At 45.6% G+C, this 26730-nt stretch overlaps 1 long non-coding RNA gene across 1 annotated transcript; it reads left to right on the top strand.

The window, feature by feature from the left end:
- Positions 1-658: 658 nt before the first annotated feature.
- LOC138750612 (uncharacterized) lies at positions 659-19345 on the top strand. The gene is made up of 3 exons (XR_011349418.1): positions 659-749; positions 11269-11442; positions 17612-19345. It is a non-coding gene; the product is annotated as an uncharacterized lncRNA (long non-coding RNA).
- Positions 19346-26730: the final 7385 nt, after the last annotated feature.

Here is a 26730-nt window from a genome sequence, read left to right as displayed (position 1 = left end):
TTCAGCGGGCCTCATCGTGGCCCTGCCATTTTCCTCGCCACAACCCTCCTCCACTCTGGCCTTGGATTCAAAGCTGCTGCTTCACCATTTTTTTGACACAGACTTGCCTTTCTTCGGCATTTTTAGATTTTTGACATGTGGATTCTTTTGAAGTTTTTCTTCCATTCGTTTTCTCTCTATCTTGGGAGCTCTGGGACCTGCCTCTGATTCTCTCCTTCTCACCCCATCCTCCAGCAAGAGAGTCCCTTCAGGAGCCCGATAACAGCAGGCCCCATCTCCCAGATCCAGCCACTCTGATCCTGGGGTGGGGGAAGGAGTGGAGGGAGCTTTGCTCTATGTCTGACTCCTGGGCAGTGTGTGACAGGATGGTGTGGAGGGAGCTTCACCCTGTGTCCCACCCACGGGGAGTGTGTGATGGGATGGTGCAGAGAGAGCTTCGCCCTGTGCCCCATCCCCAGGGAGTATGTGACGGGATGGTGCGGAGGGAGATGATTATTCTTCATAGAAGTGGTTTTGTGGTTTCCCATCTGTATCTTGACCAATCACATTTGGAAAGCTGAGAGACTCAGAGAACCATGACCAGATATGGCATGACTTGTAAACGAGGAAGCTCGTGACCTTAAATGTGAACCAGCGCTCTTTTCGTGCCCCGTCTCTCTGCAGCGGCTCCACTAGAGATCTCCCACCCACCGGCCCTGGCCTCCTCGGGTAGGATCGTTGGGTATGGACCCCAGCTAACCAGCAGCAAGGTGAGCACTAGGTCTCAGGATAGGCAGAAAGGTGGTGGGATGGGGAATGGGTAGGGGGAGAGGAGGGTTCGCCGAGTCGAATGGCGGCCATGGAGAGGGATGCAGAACGAGTTTGTTGTGTCCTCGCTAGGAGAAAAAACGTACGTTTGTTGTCGTAGACTCACAGGTCTCTAAACCCGTCCCATCTGCAGATCCGTCCCACCCACCCTGGTCCCACCTGCCCCATGTCGCTCTAAACCTGTTCCATCCGTGGACCCGTACCACCCACAGTGCTTCCACCTGGACTGATCCCTCTTCCCCACAACACTCTCCCAGGCCCCTCCATTCCACAACACTCGCCCAGATCCATCTGCCCCACAACACTCCCCCAGATCCCTCTGCCTCACACTCTCCCAGATCCCTCTGCCCCACAACCCTCCCCCAGACCCCTCTGCTCCATGACACTCCCCCAGATCCCCAACATTCACCTGCGTTAAAGCTCCCAAAATGCCACCCCTCTCATTTGCATAAAACATTCCAGCATGGTCCAGGCCCTTCAGCCCATGATGTTGTGCTGACCCATATAAACCTACTCCACAATCTCCCCTTCCCTCTCTCACACCTGTAACCCTCCATGAGCTTGTCTCAGAGTCTCTTAAATGCCCCCAATGTTCTAGCCTCCCCCACTGTCCCCCCCGGCAAGACATTCCAGGCCCCCACAACCCTCTGTGTAAAATATCTTCCCCCTAAACGTCCCTCCCTTTTCGTACAGTCGCCCTCTGGGGTTTTCCAGTCCTGCCCTGGGAAACAGGCACTGGCCATCCACCCGATCTACGCCTCTCAGAATTTGGCCTCAATCAAGTCTCCTCTCATCCTCATATGCTCCAGAGAAAAGTCCCAACTCTGCTAACTTTGTCTCGTGAGACACGATCTCCAATCCAGGCAATGTCCTGGTGAATCTCCTCTGCCCCCGCTCCACAGCTTCCACATCCTTCCTGTCATGAGACAACCAGAACTGAAAACAATCCTTCAAGTGTGGTCTCCGCAGAGATTTGATTCGTCACCAATCTACAGGAAGGATATATGTCAGACTGAGAGAGTGCAGAGAAGATTTACTAGGATGTTGCCGGAACTTCAGGAACTGAGTTACAGGTTAAACAGGTGAGGACTTTATTGCCTGGAGCATAGAAGAATGAGGGGAGATTTGATCAAGGTGCTTAAAATTATGAGGGGTCCAGACAGAGTAAATGTAGGTCAGCTTTTTTCCCCACTGAAGGCAGGTGAGAGGATGGGGAAAGGTTTCAGGGGAAACCTCTTCACACAGAGAGTGGTGGGCAGGTGGAACGAGTTGAAGAGGGGAACCTGGGTTTAACGTTGAGGAAGAATTTGGCCAGGTACACGGATAGGAGAGGGGGATGGAGGGATGGGAATGGGTGCAGGCCAGTGGGAGAAAATGGTTTGGCACAGTCTAGAAGGGCCTGATTGCGGTGCTGTGTAATACTCTCAGGGAGGTGGGGTCCTCAAGAGGTTGGTCTGCTGGTGCAATGGGCCATTAAAAAGGCAAACGTTTGGCTGAAGAGTGTTCTAACAGGGTAAGGAGATGTTAATCAGGGTCTACGGGACACTGGCCAGACCTCAGATGGAGTAACTGTGTGCAATTTTGGGCCCATGATCTGAGAAGGGATGGACTGATGTTGGGGAGAGTTCAGAGGAGATTCACCAGGACATTGCTTGGATTGGAGAACTTGCCTCATGAGGCAGGGTGAGCAGAGCTGGGGATGTAGAAGAATGGGAGGAGACCTGATTGAGGTTGACAAGATTCTGAGAGGCATCGATTGGGTGGACAGCCAGCGCCTGTTTCCCAGGGCAGGACCTGTAAACCCCAGGGGAAACAATTGGTAAAGGCCAGAATTTGAGATTTGAGATTTGAGTTTAGCTCAGGGTGGAGTGGCAAGACAGACTTGATGGACTGAATGGCCTGCCTCTGTGATCGTGTGATTGGCTTTTCCCCACTGAAGGTGGGGGCCATGGGTTAAGGGTGAAGCTTCTTCAGACAGTGCGGGGAGTGCGGAACGAGCCTAAAGTGGTGGTGGGGAGTTTTGGATGGGACGGGTACGGGCTGTGTGTGGGTCATTGGGACTTGGGCAGAAAAAAGATGTTGCCATAGACAAGAAGGGATGAAGGGCCTATTTTCTGTGCTGTCGTGTTTACTACTCTCCTGCCCTGGGGAGATAGGCGCTGGCCGTCTACCTGATCTACGCTTCTCAGAATTTCGATCGAGTCTCCTCTTGTCCTTCCACGTCCCAGCTCTGTGACCTGCTCTCTAATCCCAGGCACTGTCCTGGGGAACCTCCCCTCTGTCGCCTCCATGCCCTCCTTGTGATGGGGCGACCAGAAATGACGTCTGTCCCACGATTTCTCTGCCTAGATTCTGCCAATCTCTGCTCCCCTTCCCCACACCCACCCTCACCGTCTCCAGCACCGGACACGGTGAAGTCGTCTGCAAACTGGGCTGACGTCAACGACAAGCAGGAGCGAGCACTTCTCCCCATCCTGCAATGCCCCACTTGTTGCTGTCTCCAGTCCAAAGGAATTTGCCCCCCCCCAGATGTAATGAACACAGGATTCCCCCTTGCCCCTCATCCATCACCCCACCAGCCTCTGCATCATAGAACCTAGAATTAGTACTAAACCCACCCCCCCAACTTCAATTTTGTGTCTGTCTGAGTGTCCCTTAAATGCCCCCAGTCACGGCCTCCACCACCATCCCCAGTGAGGCATTCCAGGCCCTCGCAACTCTCAGGGTAAAAAAAAAAGCTTCCCTTTCTTCACTTTGTACAGACATCCTCTGGCCCTGCCCTAGGAAACAGGCGCTGGCCGTCCACCCGATCGACACCTCTCAGAATCTTGTCGATCCAGGCTCTTCTCGTCCTTCTGCGCTCCAGAGAGAAAAGTCCCGGCTCTGCTCACCTGGCTCATTCGTTTCCCAGTCCTTGGTGAATCCTCTCTACACCAGCCACGTCCTTCCAGCGAGAATAAGCCTGGTCGATCTAGCTTTTCTTTCAATGTAAGTCCTGCCATCCCTGGTATCAATCGAGTGAACCTTCTCGGCCCACCCTCTATGGCCAGGATGCCTTTCCTCAGGTCAGGAGAGCAAAACTGTACACAATACTCCAGGTGTGGTCCCACCAGGGCCCTGTACAGTGCAGTCTATCTGCTCTGCTCCTATACTCGAATCCTCGCGCTGTAAATTCCCACTTTCAGCACCATCGCCCCCTCCCCCTCCACATCATGCCCGACCTCCTGTGTGCTTGGGATGTGGCCCTCTCACCTAACCTGGAGCCATCGACGGATTAGAGCCACCTCACTGTGGTGAGGAGGTGGGTAGCGTAGAGAGGGGTGGAGGAGATTCACCAGATCGCGGAGCAGGAGAGAACCCGGAGCGACAGAGGTCGGGGGGGGGGGGTGGTGAACAGTACAACGGGAGGTGCTGATCATGTGGTCGGCTATTCCCCCAGTTCACAATGAGGCAGCAAAGTTTTAAGGTTCGGGGGGGGGGGGTTTAAGGGGAATGGCTTTACGCAGAGAGCAGCAGGAGTGTAGAGTGAGCTGAAGCGGGGTTGTGGGAGGAGGAAGGGGGATACGGGCACTGGTCGTCCACTCGATCAACTCTTATGCTCCAAAGAGAAACGTCGGGGGTCTGAGCACCTTGCTCCTGCCTGGCTCCACACCTGCCTCCGACAGCTCATCTCCCAGAAAAGGTCATTTCCTTCACATCAAACTGACATGTTTGACTTTAAGCCCCACCCTCTGGATGCCTTGCAGCCCCCTTTGACGAGTTGCGTTATTCCTGCATGGATCCCACGTGGGATACGCCATCCATGGACACGTTCTTTCCTCCTCCCCCCCATTTACGACATGCCCCATCATCCTGTGGAACACTTCCGGATCTGGGGAGATTCCAGCGGGCCAGTGCATCGGCCAACTGGAGTATTAAATGCACGACCTTTGGTGCTGGCTTCATGCCAGAAGCCCCGGGCTCTGTCAGCGCAGAGGATGCATCTAATTTTAGTGGAAAAGTGGGGTGCACTCATTAAATGGTCAGGGACTGAGGAGAGTGGAGGGGCAGAGAGACCTGGGGACAGAGACATCGTTCCCCAAAGGAAGTGTCAGAGGTGGACAGGGTTGTAAAGACAGCTTTTGGCATCTTAGCCTTTACAAATCAGGGCATTGAGTCCAGGGGTCGGGATGTTGTGGTGAAGTTGTTTAAGACATTGGTGAGGCCAAATTGGGAGAATTATGTGCAGTTCTGGTCACCGAATGACAGGAAGGATCTCAATAAGATAGAAAGAGTCCAGAGGAGATCTGCTCGGATATTGCCTGGACTTCAGGGAAAGATTAAACAGGTTCTGACTTTATTCCCTGGAGTGTAGAAGAATGAGGGGAGATTTGATCGAGGTTTACGAGGGGTGTAGACAGAGTGGATACATAGAGGCTTTTCCCACTTAGATCAGTGGGGGTATCAATATGAGAGGATACAGTTTTAGGGTGGTCCCCACTTGTAGAGAGTTTTCGGTGACATGCCGAATCTCCCCAGGCACCTTGCGAAGTCATGCCTTCTTTGTGATGACATCGATGGGGAAGCTCCAGGACAGATCCTTGGAGACATTGACCCCCCACCCCCCAGGAATTTGAAGTTCTCGACCCTCTCCATAACTGAGCCCCTCAATGGGGACCAGGTCATGTTCCCCTGATGTTGAGCACAAGGTCATTCGCCGAGCCAATTGATCTCCCTGCCGCGCGCCTCCTCGTCGCTGTCTGGGATTCTGCCGACGACTGTGGTGACATCGGCAAACTACATGGATTGTGCCCATGGCCGTGGGTGCATAATGGGTCAAGCAGTGGCCTGAGCACATGTCCTCAGGGTGCTCCTGTGTGGACGGTCAGTCAGGAATAGGCACATTCGATGAACTTCAGATGTTTGAGAGATGAAAAATTATAACATAACATATTTACTCTTAAATGCATATTTTCCAAAAAAAATTATGGAAATATTTTTAGATTTGAGATTTATTGTCAGGGCGAATACATGAGATCACATACAACCCCGAGATTCTTCTTCCCTGAGGACACAGCAGAATTACCGCTATTTAGCAGTGCAAAAAAACCATCCAGTGAAAACAAATAACGCAGAGAGAGAGAAATCACTAAAGTGCCCAAGAGTCTTTAAATAAGCCCCTGATTGAGTTTGTCATTGAGGAGTCTGATGGTGAGGGGGAGCAGCTGTTCCTGAACCTGGGAGTGTGAAAATTGGGGACCCCTCGACCTCTTTCCTGACAGCAGCAGCGGGAACTGAGCGTGTGCTGGGTGGTGGGGGTCCCTGCTGCTCTCTGACGGCAGGGTTTCCCGTAGACCAGTGGTTCTCCACCTTTCTTTTCCCACTTACATCCCACTGTAAGTAATCCCTCTACCATCGGTGCTCTGTGATCAGTAAGGGATTGCTTATGGTGGGATGTGAGCGGGAAGGGAAGGTTGAGAATCACTGTTCTCGACCCAATTGTGACAAATAATTTGCTTGAGAAAAATTGTCATTGGCCCATTTCCTTTGGAGTTCTGAAACCGTGCACATGAGGGATGATTTAAAAAGTGCTTTTCAAACTTTTTCTTTCCACCTACATCCCACCTTAATCAATCCCTCACTAATCACAGAGGACCAATGGCATTGGGATTACTTAAAAGTGGGATGTGAGTGGAAAGAAAAAGGTTGAGAACCACTCTTGACAGTGGGGGAAGGTTTTGCCTGTGATGTCCGTGACCTTTTGCAGGGCATTATGCTTGGCAGGGAGTTATTGGTGCCCCCCCCCCCCACCCCACCTCCATACCTGGCTGATCAGTAGGTTCCGCCGTGTTTCTGTAGAAATTCGCCGGGGTTTCCGGTATCGAACTGAACCTCTGCAAACTCCTGAGGAAGTCGAGGCGCAGACGAGCTTTCTTCATCGGTGTGTTGGGCCCAGCAAAGATTGTCTGAGGAACTTAAATATGCTGCCCCTCTGATTCCCCAAGGATCATTGGATCATTCACCTCTGTTTTCCCTTCCTGACGTCAACCATCAGCTCCTTGGTTTTGGTGACGTTGAGGGCAAGGTTGTTGCTGGGGCCCCACATTTTCAATCTCCCTACCGTCTACAGACTCATCCCCTCCCTTTATACAACCCACGACTGTGGGATCGACGACAAATTCATGGATGGTGTTATCATCGAACCGAGCTATGTATTTCTTATATGCAATTAAGGTACATAGCAAATATTTTCAAAATCCTGACTGATTTTCTGTGGAAATCTCTGCCCATGGAAGCAGAAAGATATGACCTCATTAAATATCTTCAAGATACTGTAAGATATGTTATGGTGAGGTTGTATAAGACACTGGTGAGGCCAAATTTGGAGAATTGTGTGCAGTTTTGGTCACCAAACTACAGGAAGGAGATCAATAAGAAAAAAGAGGGCAGAAAAGATTTACTGGGATGTTGCCTGGACTTCAGGAACTGAGTTACAGGGACAGGTTAGGACTTTATTCCCTGGAGCGTAGGAGAATGAGGGGAGATTTCATAGAGGTTTACAAGATTATGAGGGATGTAGACACAGTGGATGTGAGGAAGCTTTTCCCACAGATCGGAGGAGATCAATACGAGAGGACATGACTTTAGGGTAAAATGGGAAAGGTTTGGGGGCGGATCTTCACTCAGAGAGCAATGGGAGTGTGGTGAACACAAGCTCGATCATGTGTTTTAAGGATAAATTAGATCGATACGGATGGGAGAGGCCTGGAGGGTGATGGAGTGGGACTAGCGGAATGTTGTTTTGGCACAGACAAGAGGGGCCAAGTGGCCTGCTTCCTGCACTGTAGTGTTCCATCCTAGGGGAAAACCAAGGAGACGATTGTGGAATTCAGGATGGAGTTGGGGGATCATGACCCAGTCCTCATTGAGGGCTCAGTCATGGAGAGGGTCAATAACTTCAAATTCCTGGGTCGACATCGCTGATAACTCCCAATTCTGAATTAAGGGTTCTGGGGGAAAGGTGGAGCTGGGTCCAAGGCCAGATCAACGGTGATCTCACTGAATTTGGGAGCTGGCTCAATTACTCCTCCTGTTTCTGAGGTGTTGGCCGCTGCCACTGGTCTCTGTAATGCCCGCAGATGAGTGCTCAAAGAGGGAGGCGAGCCAGGCAAGGCTGCCTCCAGTGGCAGGGTGAGGCCCTGGGGTGGGGGGGAGCCCCTGCAGTACTGTCCCTCCTTCCCATCCTGCCCTGCTCTCCACTGGAGGGAGCAGAGGCTGGGGTATGGCAACACCCTATCTGGGGCTGTCCCGTGGCCACTGACAGGACCTCTAGCTTGACGCCCAGATGAGGTCTTCATTGGGAACCCCCTCTGGCCTGTGCTCCCCTGTGTCCCCGTCATAGAACATGACATCCCAGTACAGGCTCTTCAATCCTTGATGTTGTGCCGTCCCATATATTCCTTAAAAAAAGTACTAAACCCTCCCTGTCCCATAACCCTCAATTTTCCTTCATCCCTGTGTTTTTCTAAACATCTTTTAAATATTCCAGCCTCCACCAGCCACCCCCCCCCCCCCACCGGGCGAGGTATTCCAGGCCCCCACAACTCTGTAAAAAAAACTCCCCCCCTTCACCTTGTACAGATGTCCTCTGGTCCTGCCTTGGGAAACAGGCACTGGCCGTCCACACGATCAACACTTCTCAGAATCTTGTCAACCTTGATTGAGTCTCCTCTCATCCTTCTCCACTCTAAGACACATTCTTCAGACCAGGCAATCTCCTCTGCCCCCTCTCCACACCGTCTACATCCTTCCTGTGATGAGGTGACCAGAACTGATTACTAAGTGGGGTCTCACCAGAGATTTTTAGAGTTATAACATGACCTCTCAACTCCAGAACTCAATCCCCTGGCTAATGAATCCCAGCGTATCATAGACCTTTTTAATGATCTGTCAACCTGTGCATTGTCCTTGAGGGACGTATGGATTTGGACCCCAAGGTCCCTCTGTTCATCCACATCATTCAGTAACCGACCATTAACCCTGAACTCAGAACACAGTGTGCCCCTACTTGACAGGTGGACACGCCCCTGTCCCTGATTGACAGGTGGGTATGCCCCATCCCTGATACAGTTGGACACACCCCTGCCTCCGACTGATGTGGACGGCCCATCTCTGATTGACAGGTAGAAGTGTCCCTGTCCTTGATTGACAGGTGGACACGCCCCTGCCTCTCCCTGATTGACAGGACATCCCCCATCTGTCTTGCAGTTACAGACAAAACCCATCCTGTGTTGCAGCTTATGTTACGACGAACAGTGATCTCTGTACCTCTCAGCTAAAACTGGGCAACCCTGGTGGTAGCATGGTGTGTGTGCGTGCACGCGAACATGCGCTTGTCCCCACTCACCCAACACAGGACCATGAGACCCCGTCATAAGTCAGGCCTTTATTTCTGGAGGACGTGCCCAGGTACAAGACACAGAGGGGCGGTGTGGAACGCCTGTCATTGATGATCACCAGGCAGAGGAGCATGAGGGGTTGCGTTGGTTAAATTAGCCCCATCTACACACACACACACACACACACACACACAGATCAAACATATCCTGTCTCTAGTGGATTAGTGGATGCAGTGGGGGAGGGCCTTAACAGGGGAAAGGGAGCTGCAGAGTTGTATGTGTTTGTGTGTGTGTGTGTGTGTGTGTCTGTGCTTGTGTGTGAGTGTGTATTTCTGTGTATGCGTTTGTGTGCGTGGGTATGTGCGCGCGTGTGTGTATTTCTTTGTGTGAGTGTATTTCTGTGTGTGAGAGTGTCTCTGTGCATGTGAGTGTGTGAGAGATGAGTAAACTTGACATAAAAATATGAAAGATGGGGAAACTAGTACAGACACATGGAGTGATGGATTAAACCAGTATGAACAGGCTAAGCATGGAAATTAGGATGCAGGAAGCAGATTCAGCCTATGTAAGTTAAGAACCTTCTAGTCCTTTCGACAGGATCAGTGAGCCCACCATATAAATAAGATAAGGAGAGGTAAGGAATAATAGAATGTAGGAAGTTGAGATAGTCTGGATGAGATAAGGGTCTCCTAGCCCTAGACAGAAGTACCAAATTCTACATATATAATTAGTAAGCCATACACAGATTTATCAAGTTATGCATATTTAATTAGTAAACCCTAGACAGGATTAGCAAACTCTGCATATGAAGGGACTGTAGCGCTGAGAGTTGGAAAGGTGTGAATGGGGACAAGGGCAAGGTTGTGAATAAGGACAATGGGGATAATGACATGAGAAGACACCGACAGGATACCCCCTGGTCCTCCAAGTCCACTGAAACTGCACGTAGGCAGGAAGGATTGCCTATGCCAAACCCATCCAGGGGGCAGAAGAATGTAAGGGGGAGGGTATTCTGATATTGAAATTCACTGTATAAAAGTTGGGTGAGCCCCAGTGAATGTGTGTATTCCCAGGGTATGTGTGTATTCCCAGGGTAAGGAGAAGCACCCAACTTTGCATTGTTGTTATAATAAATGTTGTTTGTTCTCAATTTTTGTCTCGAGCAATTTCTGTTAAGGTATTTCTATTTCTAACCCGATAAAAGGGAATTTGGTATATTGGCCAAAGTTCGGATCCAATGAGGACTGGATGTGTCAGGCATTGAACATCTGGCTCTGTGTATTTCTCTGTGTGCGTTTATGTGTGAGTGAGTGTGTGTGTGGGTTTGGAGAGGTGTTGGAAACAGAGGATTGAGTGATGAAGGTGGGAGTTGGGTGGTCAGGGTAGACTGGATGGACTGAAGGGCCTCCCTCTGGGTTGTATATCTGGGGGAGAGAACCGGAGGCGACAGTTCACAGGACTGGTCAAACCCGCGTGGGTGCCCCCTGTTGGAATCTAGAGGTTAAAACATTATGAAAGAAATGATAATTAATAATTTTATATTTACTGCATGGTTCAGGGAAAAAGAGGAATGTGATTAAGTGGCAATCACAGCATGGAGCAAAGTTGGCTGAGCAAAATGGTCTGCTCCCAAATACAGGGAGAGGAAATGCATAAAACGATTTAGGAGGAATGCTCAAACTGAGGAGGTGTTAAAGAGAACAGCAGAAATTGGCCAGACAGGGACAGAATGGTGATTAGAAATATCTGGGGATGAATTAATTTCTGATCCAATCAACAGGATAGTCTGGCTTGGAGGATTAAGATGGGAGTGCTACACCCCAGATATCTGCAAAACAGGAAATGACTTGTGATAACCCTTATGCAAAAAGATCTAGCAAAGGAAGACAACTTTTGTTCTGTATAAGGTTGATCTATATAAACTGAGCCAACTGGACAATAGGGGTCAGTCTTGGGGAATAGCTCACTGTGCAGGTGACCTATGAACTAACGACTGACCCAGAGCTCTGTTAAGTTTTATTCTTGTGCTGTGTAATAAATTGACTGTTGAACCGAATATCTTCTCCTATCACTTCATTCAAAGAACACGCTGGACTCAGACTACACATAGACTAAATTAAGAGTAAGGTAAAGCCAGAGTCCGACAATTTGGTGACCCCGACGTGATGAAGATGGAGAAGTGACGGAAGAAAAAGATACGAAACACCGGTCGATTGTGGTGTGGTGATAACAACAAATGGCCATTCAACAAAGGGAGGTAAGCAGACACCTGTTTAAACGAAGTTCTGCTATTGGCAATGATAAAATTGTGTGTTGTCACTACTCTGCAAAAGTCCTAGTTAAAGCCAAAGAAAAAAAGCTTCAGGGGTTAGAGTCTCCTGCAAGAAACGGGGGTTAGAGTCCCCCGTAAGGAGCGGGGGTTAGAGTCCCCTGCACAAAAAAGGGGGTTGGAGTCCCCCTAGTAGAAAGGGGGTTGGAGTCCTCCTAGTAGAACGGGGTTGGAGTCCCCTGTAGAAAAAAGGGGGTTGGAGTCCCCCTAGTAGAACGGGGTTGGAGTCCCCTCGTAGCGATCTCGAGAGATAGGTTTAGACACTTGGCCAATTAGAATAAGGTGTATTGTGATAGTTATTTGTTTCTATAGTGTGTAATAAGTATTTGATTAAGGATCGTGTACCATAGTAGTGTATAATAAGTATCTGTATAAGGTATCTGTTATAGTTATTTGCTTCTATAGTGTATAAGTATCTGTTTAGGAATCGTATAGTGTATCATAATAGTTTATAATAAGTATTTGTTTAAGGATTGTGTACAGTGTGCCGCTGGTGTTTATAATAATGTGGGAAAGTTCGAAGTAGATTGCAGGGTGTCAAAATCCTACCAGGGGAGAGACCCAGTGAAGTACGGTCTAAAGGGTTGAAAATCGGAACAGAGATGGAAGGAGTAAATAGGGATGTAGGGCAAGAGCTCGGGGAAGACAGAGGAGTTCCCCCATCTGTAAACCGACAGTGGGAAAAAACAAGGAATCAATTACTGGGAGGAGTACCAAAGGGAGAGGAGGTACAGGCTATGGCACGGTACGAACAGATATGGAAAGAGCTGCAGAGTCAGGGGAAGGTACCACGAGGGTTTGAAAAAATCCGGCTGGTACTGTACTTAGGAGAAGCAGAGAGGGAAGCAGCCAAGGAGGTACAGGAACATGAGGCAAAGGGACAAGGATCTATATGGAATAGAAGAAGGCTTAAACAACAGAGAGAAGTGAAGGAACAGAGAAGGGCAGATTTACACAATATGACATTGGCTTACATGGCTGTGGAAGCGAACCTTCAACATGATATTAAAAAGGGATCCCATATCACTAAGGAGAAAACGGGGGAGGTTAAGCCGTCAGCCCCGCTATATCCAAAGTTACCAGAGACGTTGCCACCACCTTATCCGATTCCCCAGATGCCAGTGATGCAGATAAATGAGGGAATAGTGAATGTCACTGAATTAGCAGGTCACGAACTCCAGGAGGCGAAGGAGAGACTTAAGAGAGTTATGCAGGAAAGGGTGGAGGAAATGAAGGAGTTAACAAAGGAAATACAGAATGATGTATGTAAAGTGAGGGAAACTAGTATGCGACTGGAAAAAACAAATGAGAGAGAGCAAGAACAGACACTTGAGAATGCCTTCTCGGTAGGAATGTCAGAGGATCACACTCCTCACAATAGACAAAAGGAGTCAGAGGATGAGGAGATCTCGACTTTTTTGAGTCAGTGTAGGGAGAGTTGGACGGATAAAGCAGGAGTACAACCAGCCACAGATCCCTTGCAGACTACACTCTTTAGGGCTGCAGTAACGAGTGGACTGCCAGCTGTAGTTAGGGAGGCATTAGAGAATAACACTGATATTCCTGGCTGCTCGAGTGAGCAATGGGAAAAACATTTGACCCATCACATGAAACGTTACAGGGCTAAGCAAAAGGAGGACAAACAAACTACGGAGTCGGCACAAGTGCAACTCCTTAAGCTTCAATTAGCAGAGGCTAGGCAAAAGGCGAATGAGGAAAAAAAGATTTCCTCAAAGGGTGCGAACCAGATGATTCAGCAGCCACCGCAGCCACCACAAGGGAATAATATGAGTTGGCACCCGGCCCCATATTGGGCACCGGGTCCCACCTATGTGGGCAGAACGGGAGGTCCAACGGGGGGGATTCCGAGTAGAGGGAGAGGTCGGGGTGCTCCACGAATGCAACCAGCCGAATGTTTTGTATGCGGTCAGCCAGGACACTGGAAGAGAGACTGCCCCCTGGCTTGGGATCCTCGGGACACTGGGGGAAGGGGATATGGACCACCACAAAATGAGCATTGGGTCCAGCCCCAGAGATCGTCTGTGCCACCCCCGGTACATCAGGCACCCTATGCGGCTCTAGCTCCGAAGAGACAATTCCCTTTGCTGACAGAGGAGGAGCAATATTGCCCACAGTGACGGAGCCCGAGCACCCACGAGCAGGCTAGGTTGGCAGACCCTTTCCTGCAGATTAAAGTTATGGACATGGAAGTATCCTTTTTAGTGGATACGGGAGCCAGATTTTCAACACTCACTGGCACTGAATTTCAAGATAAAACATCATCCTCTAGCGTCCAGCTGATAGGGTTCTCGGGTACACCAGAAAATCTGCCGTTTTCTACACCACTAGTCACTTCTGTGGCGGGACAGACTTTTACACATCAATACATTTTGTCAGCCAGGTGCCCTACCAATCTTTTGGGCAGAGACCTACTGGTCAGGTGCGGAGCATCGATCCTTTGTGGACCCAGCGGAATAGAGGTCACCTTTCCAAATGGATATTCTATGAACTGTTCATTAACTACACATCATTCCGGTTCTCAGATGTTGTTGGCGGCAGCTGGAGGACCCGCATCTGATGGACAATGGGCTGACATTTACTGGGGGCTGTTGGAACCAGAGGACCCACAGAAGGGGGGGCTGCTAAAGCTTTATAATCAATGGAAGCCGTGGATCCAGACGTTACACCCGTATACCCCTTCCTCGGACCCTCCCCATATGACCCTCTTTTATGATAGGGATGGGGATGAAATTTATCAGCATGCCTTTTATGAAGAGGTAGAGGGCATGCAATGGGAGATTAATTCGGACTACATAGTGGTAGGAAAAGAGGGAGTGGCCGCTACGGTAGCACTGACATCTGAACAGCTGGAATGGTATGAGATGGCAGGTGAGGCCATTCCTCATGTCACCCTTGCAATTGGCACTACTCACCAGGCAAAAGATTTGGGACCGATGTGTCGGAACTTGATGTCCCTTAGTGACTGGTCTAACACCCAAATACCGACAGCGCAGTTCTCCTCATCTGGTCAGGCATACAGAATTTTGTCTCCGACATATGATCAAGTCCTCCTTGAGCATAGACAGATTGAACGCTTTCATTGTAGAGAGAAGATGGATCACCCCTACTCGGCCCCTATGCTAGATTCTCTCCCTGAGAACCTGTGGTCAGTGGGATCAGCAGATGTGGGTTTTTGTCAGCAGGTTGATCCCATAACCTTCGAACTGTCAGATTACACCCCTATTTGGCAGATGCAGTATCCCCACAAACCTGAAGCTGAGGAAGGTTTGGCAGATACCATTGATGGCCTTATGTACTCAGGGGCCCCCCTCAACACTTCACCAAGGGGCAGGACCGCAGGGAGATATCAACACTAATGGCAGAATGCTGGCCCTGCTTACAGGAAGGGCTATCACAGACAAGACAGCCCACAGTCTCCCCATGCAAAGGAAGGGCTAAGAGACAGGATGGGCAGAATGGTCGTTCTTTCTGGCAACGGGTGAACAGGGGCCGGTCAGACTGAATGAACACCATTTCAGTTGATGGGCTATCATGGGTGTGAGGGATAATAGAATATAGGAAGTAAAGTTAGTATGAATGAAATAAGGAATACTGGACTGGACTAGAGGAAGTTAAGTAAGTGCTGAGTAGGGATGAATTCCGATAAGAGTGTGAGGAAGGGTTACGCAAGTATAATAGAATAAGGGTCTTATAGTGATAGAATTAGCAAGTTCTGCATATAGAATTAGTAAGTCCTGGGGGTTGAGATGTGTGAATAAGGACAAAGCAGATTCATGAATAAGGACAATGACATGATGGGACACAGACAGGATTCCAGACAGGAAGCACCCAACTTTGAATTGTTGTATAATAAATGTTCTTTGTTCTCAATTTTTGTCTCGAGTAATTTCTGTGAAGGTACATCTGTTTCTCACAAATGGGGTCTCGTCCGGGATCCCACTCCCTCCACTGACAGAGTGCCCGTCGACGAGGGTAGGTGCACCCCAGCTGATTCAGCTGGACTCAAGGATGGCGGGTGACTGGTCAGTGGATGAAGTGAGTGATATCCGAGAAGAGGCATTGAGAACAAACGACGGGAGGACGTTAAGGAAGCGCGCTAGGAATAGCTACTGGATCCCGCCAAGAGGAATTTTACTTACCTGTTAGTATGGGAGGCGTGAGTAGCAAAGGAAATAGTCTTAAGGAAGGACGGGACGATCAGATAACTAAGCAAAGTCCGTTAGGATTAATGCTATCTGATTGGGGTGCGGGGAGAACCCGCAGGAAAGACAAACAGACCATGGTCAGGTATTGCTGTCTGGAATGGGTTTAAAAACCCGATAAAAGGGAATTCGGTATATTGGCCAAAGTTCGGATCCAATGAGGACTGGATGTGTCAGGCATTGAACATCTGGCTCTATCAAAATCAAAGAGATAATATTGAGAGCAGAGAATATGCAGCCTGCTGGCTCAGTGGATCGGTTGATCAACTGGTTTTGAATGAAAAGGAATGTAAGGACAAGAAGGAATAGGAACCTTTTGTCCCTGAAACACAAGGATGGGATGTGTTACATTCCCTTCCTCCACCTTATGCTCCTCCTATGCCGGCTCCTATCTTTCCCCTCTCTCCTATGCTCTACCCTTCTTCACCTTCCCCTCCTCCCCCACAGCTAAAGAAAGGAGAAGAAAGTAGGGGTGGTATGATGACCCGTTCACAAAGTACTAGATTACCACCTCAATTGACAAGAGAGGGAGGAGACTTTGATTCAAAACAGTGTGAGACCCTCCGGGAGGGAAGGGCAGAACCCTTTGATTCATTTCCCGGAGAGCAGGAATCTAGACATTATAAAGGAGAGGATAAGCCAGAAATTAACTGGATGAGACCTTTACGGGAAGTTCCCATGGGAGGGGCTCTCGGTTTCATAAATGTGCCCCTGACTAGTATGGAGGTGCGTAATTTTAAGAGAGAATGCCCAATAAACAGAAAGGAAAGGCTAAGATTTTGATGCAGGCAGTCAAGGAAGTCGTGGAGGGACAGTAAGGAAAGGGTAGGGGCTGTGTGCCAGCTCCTGGACATTGGGAGGAGCTCCGCGAGTGGGAGAGTAGAGATCAGAGCAGGGGCAAGGGTAGAGGGGAATACCGGAGACAACGACCGTTCCTGGGACCTCGTGGTAATCCCGGTAGGAATTGGGAAACAGGAGCATTAGTTTGCTACCATTGTAAAAAGGAGGGACATTTTAAGAGAGAATGGCCAATGCGAGCCAGGGAGATGCGATCTTACGCACTGATGGAAGCAGATTATGAATAGGGGGGTCACGGTTCTCAGTCAATATACACCGTGGAGCTTCACGGAGAACCATTGGTAAATTTAAGCATAGGACCCCACAGTGACAAGATGACCTTTTTAGTAGATTCTGGGGCAGCCCTGTCTAGTATTTTACAACCACCCGAGGGTGTTAAGATAGAGGGGACAGTGATGATTTCGGGAGTAGGAGGAAGAGATTTTACGGTCCCTGTATTAAGGGATGTAAGAATACAAATGGGAGAGAAGATAGTAACGGAGGACATTCTACTAGTTCCCCAAGCTGGAGTTTGTTTGTTAGGACGAGATTTACAGGACCAATTGGCTATTGGCACCAGACCACAGGAATCAGGTATCGGGGTTCAATTGTATGTATTAACCGAGGAGGATCGGGAACTAATAAATCCTGGAGTATGGGCAAAAAGAAGCAATAGAGGAGTGTTAGATATTCCTCCCCTACAAGTTACTTTAATAGATCCTGAGCAAGTAATTAGACAAAAGCAGTATCCAATTCCGATGGCTGGCCGAAAAGGGCTGCAGCCGGTAATTGACCAGTTGGTGAAAGATGGCATACTCGAACCTTGTATGTCACCTTTGAATACCCCTACCCCTGAGGCTAACGACCAGTACATATCCAAATATTTAAAGGGACTTTCTGCCTCTCTATATGAATTAAAACGGAAGGGTTTATTAGCTCAAAACCCACCCCTGGAGCATCCTATTCATTTTATTAAATCTGGTGATTGGGTATATGTAAAAGCATGGCAAGATCACCAACTCTCCTTTTGATTACAGGCACTACAGTGCGAACGAAAGAAAAGGGGTGGACTCACATAGAACGAATTAAACAAGCTGCTGATCCACAGACTAAAGACATTGATAATCTACCCTCCACCTGGTGTGCAGTCCTTCATCCTTCTGATCTGAAAGTTACACTACGCCGGGAAAAAGTGCTGTAATGTTGTTTTTACCATTTTCTGTTTTGTTTACTTGTTGGTTCCCAATTTTTGGGAAATCACCAAATTGCTCACAATGTATTAAGTCCTCCTGGAATAGGGGCAGCAGAGGTGACAATTGTTTACCTTTAGAATGCAGACAGGGCGCAGGTATAGAGTATAGTCATAGTGGGGTACCTTATTTAGTATGGGTTAATATAGGATCCCAACATGGACCAGGAGAACAGAACAGCCCTAGGGGACTAGACTTGGTTTGTATTCCGGCCTCTACAGATATTAAAAAGAGGAGTTTTAAAGAGATAGCACAAAGAAGATGGTGGGACAATGACAGACAGAATGTTAGTCAGGATTGTACATGTAGCAGAGATAGAGTGAATACATATGCTAATGTTCACAGACAGGCTGCAACTCACAGGTTAAGTGACAAGAAACACCCCTCCCCAATTTGGTCTCCTGTAAATCATCCTTTGGGTCACACAGACATTCGGAATGTTAAGAACCACCACTGTAAGGGGAGTTCCAGTTGTAAACGACGTAAGCTGCTCCAAAACACCACAGCTGCTTGGCATTTAAATCGTTTAATCAGACTCCAGCCTTGGAGATCATCACCGAACAGACAGTGATGGCCCTGAATTTATGGGCTGAAGAAAGACGACAGATACGAGCCACAGTTCAACAAAACCGCCTGGTTCTCGATTACTCGTTGGCTGCTGAAGGCAGCGTTTGTGAAAGACTGGTTAATGACAATGCTCACAACGGTCAGGCGGTTAAAGACACTTCTTCAGGACTTCGAAAATCTTCCCATGCCCAGGTTCAGACTTGGCAACCTTGGTCCGGTATGGGATGGACTAGACTTTTTATTGGTAACTGGAGTCTGATACCCACAGCCCTTATAGCATCTGGACTCACTATTCTGGCCATTATGGTGCTCCCCTGCCTAAAGACTTGTGTGCAGTATTTAATTCAACTGACCCCTCGTCAGATCACTATAATCCAAAGGATGTATGTTTCCCAAACTCTGTCTGATGATGCTGAGACTGTAGTTCATTTATTGACTCGCTGGGAAAAAGACCAAGTTTACAAGGAATACATTCCAGTTGAGAATTCACGAAACTTAGCTAAAAGAAAAGTGAGGATTGTTAGAGATGAGTAAAACTAATATGAAAATATGTGTAATGAATAAAGCCAGTATGAATAGTATAAGGGTAGATAATAGAATGTAGGAAGTAAAGTTAGTCTGAATAAGATAAGGGTCTTCAAGCCTTAGAGTCAGCAAGTTCCGCATATGTAATTAGTAAGCCTTTAGACAGAATTAGGGTTGGTGCGAGAACACAGCCTTGCTTCACGCCATTGTTAATGGAGAAGGGTTCAGAGAGCTCATTGCTGTATCTGACCCGACCTTGTTGGTTTTCGTGCAGTTGGATAATCATGTTGAGGAACTTTGGGGGACATCCGATGCACTCTAGTATTTGCCAAAGCCCTTTCCTGGTCACGGTGTCGAAGGCTTTGGTGAGGTCAACAAAGGTGATGTAGAGTCCTTTGTTTTGTTCTCTGCACTTTTCTTGGAGCTGTCTGAGGGCAAAGACCATGTCAGTAGTTCCTCTGTTTGCGCGAAAGCCGCACTGTGATTCTGGGAGAATATTCTCGGCGACACTAGGTATTATTCTATTTAGTAGAATCCTAGCGAAGATTTTGCCTGCAATGGAGAGCAACATGATCCCCTGTAGTTTGAGCAGTCTGATTTCTCGCCTTTGTTTTTGTACAGGGTGATGATGGTGGCATCACGAAGATCCTGAGGCAGTTTTCCTTGGTCCCAACAAAGCTTGAAAAACTCATGCAATCTTCTTCAGCATGATGCTGAACCAAGCCATGAAAGACCCCAACAATGAAGACGCTGTTTACATCCGGTACCGCACGGATGGCAGTCTCTTCAATCTGAGGCGCCTGCAAGCTCACACCAAGACACAAGAGAAACTTGTCCGTGAACTACTCTTTGCAGACGATGCCGCTTTAGTTGCCCATTCAGAGCCAGCTCTTCAGCGCTTGACGTCCTGCTTTGCGGAAACTGCCAAAATGTTTGGCCTGGAAGTCAGCCTGAAGAAAACTGAGGTCCTGAGAGGAGTCACGTGATGGAGTAGTGGCCGGACGGAGAACTCCAGCCCTCTCCAGAAAAGTCGGGAAAAACAAGAGAAAATACAAAGGCACAGAAATAAAAGTTAAAGAAAAGTGAGTATAAAGGTGGAAAGAAGATGGAGACAAAAGAAGAAAAATCAAAATCAACGGTAAGAAGAGAGGAAGAGAAGACAACGGAGGAAAAAGGTGAAGGCCTTACCTGTCCGAAGAGGCCCGCTGTGGAGAGAGGAGCCCGCTACCTCAGGTCGGTAGAAAAAGAACTACAACAATGGCTCACAGAGCCGAGTAAAAGTGCGCAACCGCGCATGAAAAAAAACACACCGACGGGAGGGGGGACCAGCTGGGGAGTCGATCTCCACAGCCGGCAACGACAGCTGCAGAACACCTGCAGCAAGAAGAGACCACAGAAGACAATAGAAACAAGAAAGAAGAGAAGGAAAGGGCAACAAAGAAACAACAGATGGCCAACCCAGAGGAAGAAGAAGAGGAAGAATACAGTGAAATAGATGAAGGGAAAGGCAAGGTAAAGGATATACTTGCTCTTGTTAGAGGATACATGGAGTCATTTAGAGAATGGCAAACACAGGAATTCAATGATTTAAGAAGAAGAATAAACAACACAGACGAGAAAGTGAATAAAATAGATATGACCTTAACAGAAATGGGGAAAAAAATGGACAAGATGGAAGAACGGGCAGTAGCAGCAGAAATGGAGGTAGAAGACTTAAAAAAGAAATTGGAGGAATCTAATAAAAAAACTAAAGAGACACAAGAACTACTAGCTCAAAAAATAGATATAATGGAAAATTATAACAGAAGAAATAACATAAAGATAGTGGGCCTTAAGGAAGATGAAGAAGGCAAGAATATGAGGGAGTTTATAAAAGAGTGGATCCCTAAGACCCTAGGATGTCCAGAACTACAGCAAGAAATGGAAATAGAAAGGGCACATAGAGCTTTGGCCTCTAAACCACAACCACAACAAAAACCAAGATCTATTGTAGTAAAATTCCTAAGATATACTACAAGAGAAAAGGTACTGGAGAAGACAATGGAAAAAGTAAGAGAGGGCAACAAACCACTGGAGTATAAAGGGCAAAAAATCTTCATTTATCCAGATATAAGTTTTGAACTCCTAAAGAAGAGAAAAGAGTTCAATACAGCAAAGGCGATTTTATGGAAGAAAGGGTATAAATTTATACTGAAGCATCCTGCGGTAATGAAAATATTTATTCCAGGACAACAAAACAGACTGTTCTCGGATCCAGAAAAAGCACGAAAATTTGCAGAACAATTACAAAAATAGACTGAGGGATGAAGACGGGTAATGAGAGTAAAAATGATCATGATTGATATGTATGTGGGTAAAGACAAAAATAGACTGAGGGATGAAGACGGGTAATGAGGGTAAAAATGACCACGATTGATATGTATGCGGGTAAAGAGGTATAAGAGTGAATAGAGACAATGGGCATACGTGAAAGTATCTGTAATTAGAGGAAAACATAGATAGTATAGACAAGAATTAATAAGGGAAGGTAATGGAATAGAGAGAATAAGGAGGGAATTAAAAGAGTGACCTTTGTGACATATGAAAAGTGAAATCTTTTCTGGGGGGGCTGGGTGGGGGAAAAGAGCGGTCACTGCAAAATCAGTTGACGCTTGCGAGTGGATTCGCAAATCCAAATGGAGAGGGGAGATGTGGTTGTCCGACAAGGGATAAAGGACAACTCAGGAGGGGAAGGGGAGATTGGGGATAAAGAAGATAGAAATAGGAGAATAAGGAAAATGTTGGATGTTGTAGGAATGTTGTCTTGTAAAGAGTTGAAAATAAGAAAACAGAAATGGAAAAGGAGGAAAGGTAATGATGGAAAAACGGAAAGAGAAGATAAACAAAATATAAAATGGCTACGCTGAACTATATGACTTTAAATATTAATGGAATACATAACCAAATTAAAAGGAAGAAACTACTAAATTTACTGAAAAAGGAAAAAATAGATATAGCATTTGTCCAAGAAACACACTTAACTGAATTGGAGCACAAGAAATTAAAGAGAGATTGGGTAGGACATGTAACAGCAGCATCGTATAATTCAAAAGCAAGAGGAGTGGCTATATTAATTAGCAAAAATGTGCCATTTAAAATAGAAGAGGAAATAATAGATCCAGCAGGGAGATATGTTATGATAAAATGTCAGATATATTCGGAGCTTTGGAATCTACTTAATATATATTCACCTAACGAAGAAGATCAAAAGTTTATGCAAGATATCTTTTTGAAGGTAGCTAATACGCAAGGGAACATACTAATAGGAGGGGATTTCAATCTGAATTTGGATCCAAATATGGATAAAACAGGGAAAAAAATTAACAGGAAGAACAAAGTAACCAAATTTATAATTAAATCAATGCAAGAAATGAAACTTGTGGACATATGGAGGAAACAAAACCCAAAAGAAAAGGAATACTCATACTACTCGACTAGACATAAAACATACTATGCAGGATAGAGTAAGAAAAACAGAATATAAAGCGAGAATGCTATCAGACCATTCACCCTTAATACTGACAGTAAAGCTAGAGGACATCCCTCCAAGAATGTATAGATGGAGATTAAACCCCATGCTACTTAAAAGACAGGATTTTAGAGAATTTATTGAAAAACAATTAAAAATGTATTTTGAAGTAAATACGGAATCAGTGGAAGATAAGTTTATACTATGGGACGCAATGAAAGCATTCATTAGAGGGCAAATAATAAGTTATGCAACCAAGATGAAGAAGGACTATAATCAGGAAACAGAGCAGTTGGAAAGGGAAATAGTAAACATACAAAAAAAATTAGCAATAAAGGAAGATACAACCAAAAGAAGAGAATTGGCGGATAAAAAAATAAAATATGAAACATTACAAACATATAAGGTGGAGAAGAATATAATGAAGACAAAACAGAAATATTATGAACTAGGGGAAAAAACACACAAAATCTTAGCATGGCAGCTTAGGACGGAGCAAACTAAGAAAATGGTATTGGCAACAAGGAAAAAAGACAAACAAATTACATATAATCCAAAAGAAATTAAGGAAAACTTCAGAGAATTCTATGAACAATTATACCGAACTGAAAACGAAGGGAAAGAAGGGAAAATAGATGAATTTTTGACTAAAATTGAACTACCAAAACTACAAATAGAGGAACAAAATAAATTAACAGAACGATTTGGAACAGTAGAAATACAAGAGATAATAAAAAAATTACCAAATAATAAGACACCAGGAGAGGATGGACTCCCAATAGAATTCTACAAAACATTTAAAGACCTATTAATACCGCCCCTCCTGGATGTAATCAACCAGATTGATGAGACACAAAACTTACCAAATTCATGTAAAACAGCAATAATTACAGTGATACTAAAACAAGGGAAAGATCCACTCTCACCAGCATCATATAGACCAATATCTTTGCTAAACACAGATTATAAGATAATAGCTAAACTATTAGCAAACAGATTAGCAGAACAGGTACCGAAAATGGTAAATTTAGACCAAACTGGATTTATCAAAAAAAGACGCACAACAGACAATATTTGTAAATTTATTAACTTAATTCATGCAGTAGAAGGAAATAAAGCGCCTGCAGTAGTAGTTGCTTTAGACGCAGAGAAGGCCTTCTACAGAGTAGAATGGAATTATTTGTTCAAAGTATTGCAAAAATTCAGTTTACCGGAGAAGTATATTAATTGGATTAAAGCATTATATAAGGGACCGTTAGCGAAAGTGACAGTAAATGGACATGTATCAAAGCAATTTAACTTAAGCAGGTCAACACGGCAGGGATGCCCACTATCACCATTATTGTTTGCGCTAGCTATAGAACCACTAGCAGAATCGATAAGAATAGATAATAATATAAAAGGAATAAAAATAAAAGACAGGGAATATAAAATCAGTCTATTTGCGGATGATGTGATAGTGTACTTAACAGAACCAGAACTATCAATAAAAGAACTATATAAGAAATTGAAGGAATATGGAGAAGTGTCGGGATACAAGATAAACGTAAATAAAAGTGAAGCAATGCCTATGAATAATGCGGATTTCTCAAAATTTAAGAAGGAATCCCCATTCAGGTGGCAAATGCAGGTAATAAGATACCTAGGTGTACAAATAAACAAAAATCTAGGCCAATTATATAAACTCAATTACAATCCACTAATGAAAAAATTACAGGACGATTTAAAGCATTGGAAAGAGCTACCACTAACACTGATAGGAAGGATAAACTGTATTAAAATGAACATTTTTCCAAGGATACTATACTTATTTCAGGCATTGCCAATACAACTGACAGAAAAATTCTTCAAAGAGTTAAAGAAAATAGTAAGGAAATTTTTATGGAGAGGGGGGAAACCAAGGATAGCACTAGATAAATTAACAGAATGGTATAAACAAGGAGGCTTACAATTGCCAAACTTCAAAAATTATTATAGAGCTGCACAATTAAGGAACCTATCAGATTTTTATCAAACAAGGGAAAAACCAGACTGGACGAGATTAGAATTAGATAAAATAGGGGAAAAGATACCTGAACACATATTATATAAATGGGACGAAAAATTGGTACAACATAGAACTTCTCCAGTATTACACCATCTCCTCAATATATGGAAGAAGATTCATGTAGAAAGAAATAAAACAAATTATCAATTACCAAAACTAATATTGACGCAAAATAAGCTACTCCCTTTTACAATAGACAACCTTTCCTTTAGAAAATGGGAAAAAAAAGGGATTAAAAGAATAGAAAATTGTTTTTCAGGAAGTAGATTCTTATCCTTTGAACAAATGAGAGATAAGTACAATATAACTGGAGATACAGCGCTGGCATATTACCAACTGAGATCCTACTTGAAAGATAAATTAGGAAGCAATTTGAGTTTACCAGAGGGAAGTAACCTTGAATATGTGATTACAGATACAATGTTAATCAAAAGATTTATAACAAATATGTATATTAAACTGCAAGAAAAGGAGAATGAGGAAACAAATGGTAAAACTAAACAAAAATGGGAACAAGATTTAAATATAAAGATAAAAAAGGAAACATGGGAGAAATTATGTTCTGGAACGATGAGAAATACAATAAATACGAGGCTGCGTATGATACAATATAATTGGTTACACAGACTATACATTACACCGCAAAAGTTAAATAAATGGGACCCAACAGTATCTGATAGATGTTTTCGATGTAAAAAAGAAAGGGGAACAACAATTCATGCAATCTGGACATGTGAGAGAGTAGAAAAATTTTGGGATGATCTCAATCAGATATTAAATAAAATAACAGAAAACAATATACCAAAGAATCCAGAGATCTTTCTCCTAAGTAACATAAAAAATAAAGAATTTGGAATTGACTTGGAAGATGCACAAAAAAGATTTGTTAAGATAGCCCTAGCAGTAGCAAAAAAATGTATTATGTCAACCTGGAAATTGGAAGATAATTTGAAAATACAACAATGGTATATAGAAATGAATAAATGTATTCCATTAGAAAAAATAACATATAGTTTAAGAAATAATATTGAAATATTCGAACAAGTATGGGAGCCTTACATTAAATACAATAGCGAAAACCTACCGGGAACAAACATTACCTAAGTTGATGGAAGGAGATGAAAAGAAAAGAATGGACTCAGTAGAATTTTGGGTGTATTTTTGTTGAATGACAACATTGTCTGAGTGGGTTAATGCAACCTAGATTGTATACCTAAAATGGATGAGAGGGGGGGGTGGCTTGGGAGGAGGGAGGGGGGGGGAGAAAAAGTCACTGTATATGTGTGAAAAAGAAAAAGTGTATATCATGGCTAACGTGATTTATGGTGTGAAAAAAAAAATTTAAAAAAAAAGAAAACTGAGGTCCTCCATCAGCCAGCTCCCCACCATGACTACCAGCCCCCCCACATCTCCATCGGGCACACAAAACTCAAAACGGTCAGCCAGTTTACCTATCTCGGCTGCACCATTTCATCAGATGCAAGGATCGACAATGAGATAGACAACAGACTCGCCAAGGTAAATAGCGCCTTTGGAAGACTACACAAAAGAGTCTGGAAAAACAACCAACTGAAAAACCTCACAAAGATAAGCGTATACAGAGCCGTTGTCATACCCACACTCCTGTTCGGCTCCGAATCATGGGTCCTCTACCGGCACCACGTACGGCTCCTAGAACGCTTCCACCACCGTTGTCTCCGCTCCATCCTCAACATCCATTGGAGCGCTTTCATCCCTAACGTCGAAGTACTCGAGATGGCAGAGGTCGACAGCATCGAGTCCACGCTGCTGAAGATCCAGCTGCGCTGGATGGGTCACGTCTCCAGAATGGAGAACCATCGCCTTCCCAAGATCGTGTTATATGGCGAGCTCTCCACTGGCCACCGTGACAGAGGTGCACCAAATAAAAGGTTCAAGGACTGCCTAAAGAAATCTCTTGGTGCCTGCCACATTGACCACCGCCAGTGGGCTGATAACGCCTTAAACCGTGCATCTTGGCGCCTCACAGTTTGGCGGGCAGCAACCTCCTTTGAAGAAGACCGCAGAGCCCACCTCACTGACAAAAGGCAAAGGAGGAAAAACCCAACACCCAACCCCAACCAACCAATTTTCCCCTGCAACCGCTGCAACCGTGTCTGCCTGTCCCGCATCGGACTTGTCAGCCACAAACGAGCCTGCAGCTGACGTGGACTTTTTACCCCCTCCATAAATCTTCGTCCGCGAAGCCAAGCCAAAGAAAAAAAAGACAGAATTAGCAAG

Source organism: Narcine bancroftii, unplaced genomic scaffold, assembly GCF_036971445.1.
Source record: "Narcine bancroftii isolate sNarBan1 unplaced genomic scaffold, sNarBan1.hap1 Scaffold_193, whole genome shotgun sequence".
Classification (NCBI taxonomy): domain Eukaryota; kingdom Metazoa; phylum Chordata; class Chondrichthyes; order Torpediniformes; family Narcinidae; genus Narcine; species Narcine bancroftii.
This window is presented reverse-complemented; position numbering and strand designations above follow the sequence as displayed.